Raw genomic sequence first — 4001 nt, 5'->3', positions numbered from 1 at the left:
AGACCCCAAACATAACAATTGAATTGTGATCCAAGTTAAGGAGATGGTTCTAAGTACAAGTTTGTCTAGATTGCACCAAAATCCTAGCCTTGCACAAGCTGAAATAGGTCAAGCAATGTTCACATCTCAAGCCCACGACACCACAAAGAGGAAAACAAGTTCAATAATCCACATAAGAATGATGGATGATCACAATACTTTGAGACTCCCCCTTCAACACCCCTTTGAACCTATGATTTCTTGGTGTTCTATAATACCAAATAGCACTATGAAGAATTTGACATTCTCCAATATCCCTTTGACATAATATTTTAACTCTGGAGTCTGTCCAATGGCTGCTTTAGCAACCACTCCAGTGAGCAGCCTACTAGACATAGATGCAATAAGTGCAACCACTATAGTAGGTGCATTTTTTGCATCTAGCCTATTAGACAACCTCATCTTTTCTAGATGCAAAAAATGCACCTACTAGACATAGATGCACTTGACTAACTAATGCACTGACAACTGTCTGCGCCCAGCCTAGCTGTGGTCTTTTGTTGCCCTTAGTTAAGAGGTGGGCCTACTAATTACATATTTGGCAAGTGATGGTGAATACCTCAGTCTCTCATAACTCGTACTGCAACTGCCTTGATCGAATATTGTGGTGATGTTCCTAACCAAGGCCTTTACAATAGTAAACTCACATAACCTGCACATGACAGCATCCACCAGATAAGTATATACAACCGAAACATGTAAAGATGGCTTCAATTGTACCACACACAGGTCCAATCAGACAGCTCCTTGAAGAAATGCTCCTCTTTGTCTAGATGATTGTACTAATGTGGAGCAAATTATTGCATCAAGAAGGTCTCTGGACTTGAAGTGTTAGTATATTTAAGTTCCAAGGAACAATTAAAAGGCATACATTTTGTTTTTCCTTGAACTGTTGTGTTTTCCAATTATGTAACTTGAAATCAATGTAAAGGACAGAAAAGCTCACATTGATCGATTGCTTGTGTTATTGGTTAAGTTATACCATCAAATCTCACTATTGTTCTAACTGAATAGAGAATAGAGAGAGAAACATGGGGCACTTCAGGTCAATCATCCTGAACAACACAAGAATTCAACAATTAGCTCGCAGTTCAATCTCACACAAACAATCAAAAAAGCACAGATACCAACCCAAACAGTGGAGTAGTAAGGGATCACAACCACAGGCAACAGTGTAATTAGCCTTTGCAAAGCAGTCCCAGCTCTCCACAACAGGTGTAGCAGCAAAAACACAAGGTGCAGCCATCTATAACAATAGAAAACAGGTTTCATGATTCAAGAATGATGTCATCCAGCTGTAGAAGAAGCTCCACAGTAGAAAATGTAGGTTACATCAGCTCAGATTAGCAGGTAAATAGGTCACCCAACATGAAGCAGGTTGGGAAGCAGCAAATGCAAAGATTGCAGACATGTAATCAATGTAAATACAGCAGCAAAAACAATCATTTTTTATACTATGTGAGAATGCACAAATGAACAGAAGTGATAAAAGACAAATCGTGAAAATAGTGAAGAACAAGAACTCAAAAGCGAATGATGAATGGGCAATAGGATCCATAAATGAAAGCATCAGATGTACAGTACAGTGCTACAGAAATACCAACATGTGTGATGACCAGCAGTGCATTCAGTCTCCCTCTCTCCAAGTGGATGTAATCGAATACAACAATACTAAGTGAGTGGAAAGGGACACATAAATAGGCCATAGCATCAGACAGAAGACAAGAAGTTACCATCCTCATCTTGATGAAAAAAGCTTATACATACCTTTTCAGATATAACCAACAACTCTTCTGTTGTGTCACATTTGCAACCAATGACAAGTTGCTCTTCTTCCTCTCCATGAGCTCAAAACGTCTCTTTGCTGTTGCGTTCTGTGCAAGAAGAGCACGTTGGCTGTAAGACATCCTGCTCTTAGGAGGATGGGGAACCTGCCTTTGTGCTGGACCTCGCAAGGAAGTCTGTTTCTCTGCCAAAAACTGCTGCATAGAGGCAGCCACATCTTCGTTTAGCTTCCTATGCTACACGAGCACCTCCACCATCTGAGTCGGCTCGAGCGCAGCATGAAGCTTCACGCCATTCTGGTTCAGGGTTGCACGGCCCCCCTACTGTTTGTTGATCAGCACAATAGCATCGGTGAGACATTAGTGAGCGGAGCGACAGTCTTGAGGACAAAGGCGCTGCTGGTGACGAGGTCCTCAAGGACTAGCCAGGACTGGCCAGGGCAAAAGACGCCCTCGATGGACTTGCATGTGACGTAGTCCTTGACCTCCTTCTGGTGCAAGACAATGGGAACGGCCCGAGCGAGGGAGATGGCGGTGGCAATGGGGAGTGCGGTGTAGGGGACGCCACAGATGACGTCGAAGTAGAGGGAGGAAACGGTGCACCAGATGGCCTGTGCAACCTGCACAAGCACGTCAGGGAAGAAGACGATGAAACGGAGGTTGATGTATCTGGGGGAGGTGATGTCGCTCTTGAGCTTGAAGCTCCTGAATTTGATTGCCTCAGCCTCATGAAGAGCTAGCACAAGCTTGTCGAGCTCGGAGAGATGTCCATGGTGGCTCGCTCGCCCTCTCTCTCTCTCTGTGTTAGCTCAACAAACTGATGTCAAACAAGTAGATTTCGATACTTTGAGTATACCCTTGTAGCTCTAAGGTTACGTTATTTGTAACACACAACATTAATGCAACCACATCTTAACTAGCAGAATTATTTAAATTATGAAAGAATGATTGTTGGTTCTATTTATGAAATGTCACAAGTAGCAAAATATCTCGGTCTCAGTGTTCATGAAAAATACTTTTGGTAGCAAATACAAAAACCTTTAACTTATAACTTTGGAAGGATTCTTGAATCAAATTACATGTATTTTTTCATAATATAACTAAAAATTTTCAAGGGTTCAAGGTTTAAAAACTTCTTCTTTAAAAATTGAGGGTATTTTTGAAATTTTTTCAATTCACTTTACATTAAATCTTGGATTTTTGGTGAACACTCCTCAAGCTATAGTTTTTTGTTTACTTCTTCTCCCATATGGAAGCCCTAGCATTTGTTTTGAGCAGGGATTCAAGAATTTCCACTGAGAAAAAATTCACAAAAACCATTAATTGCTTTGTTTCTAAACCAGGCCCAATGGATAAAGTTGAGTTGTATTGTATTTGTCTCCTTTTGCTACTTGTCAATTTGGAATGTTCTAGAGAAAGCACGCTTGGGGGAAGATGATGACTACGAAGAAGAAGATTATGAATTTGATCCTATCTTTAGGTTATATGCTCCACTACAAGATATAGGAAATATACCGATGTCTAAAGTGATGAAAATCCAACTTAGTAGCTGCATTATCTTCCTTGGCATCAATAAGAGAACCAAGAAAATCATGCACAATGACATCTTCATTACAAAAGCCATAATCCTTGAGCCTAGATTCTACAAATGTGGCTTCTTAACATGAGTGGAAGACAATGATTGGCTGATCTTCTTGCCTTCTATGCAAAGAGGGGGGGTGCTATCCATACTAAGATGCGATTTACTACTACACTATTGTACCACTTCTATTTCGACCACTATCCATGGTAGTTTACAAGGTTGAGTGAGTTGAGAAACCTCTTGATTGCCCTCCCCCAACACTTCTAATATGCCTTGATGTAGCCAATGCCTAATTTTAAGGACTCTTTTTTTCCAATATCCACAACTCATAACTCATAAAGTGGGCCACTTTACTCAAGATAGTGAGCCACTTAACTTGAATAAAGTGTGTCTAATTTTTTGGAGCCATGCACTACCTTGCCATGCACCATTTTACTAGCATATGCCCTAAAGGGCAATGCCAATAAAATTGCAAGGAGAGGGAACAACTATGAATGCTTTGCCTCACCCAACAAAGCACCTATGTTGCCTATAATCCTCAAACTTGGAAGTTTTCTAGATTTTAATGTGAACACAAGGTAAATTCACATTGATGA

General features: G+C 40.7%; 1 pseudogene across 1 annotated transcript; it reads right to left on the bottom strand.

Moving 5' to 3' along the window:
* Positions 1-705: 705 nt before the first annotated feature.
* LOC148025684 (uridine 5'-monophosphate synthase-like) lies at positions 706-3610 on the bottom strand (annotated as a pseudogene). The gene is made up of 4 exons (XR_015693004.1): positions 3586-3610; positions 1807-2631; positions 1171-1285; positions 706-1094 (listed from the first exon to the last, which is right to left on the bottom strand). The product of XR_015693004.1 is annotated as a uridine 5'-monophosphate synthase-like (transcript).
* Positions 3611-4001: the final 391 nt, after the last annotated feature.

The sequence above is a fragment of the Lygodium microphyllum genome, chromosome 14 (genome assembly GCF_053477565.2).
Source record: "Lygodium microphyllum isolate KBCC chromosome 14, Lygodium_microphyllum_v1.1.10, whole genome shotgun sequence".
NCBI classification, from domain to species: Eukaryota; Viridiplantae; Streptophyta; class Polypodiopsida; order Schizaeales; family Lygodiaceae; genus Lygodium; species Lygodium microphyllum.
This window is presented reverse-complemented; position numbering and strand designations above follow the sequence as displayed.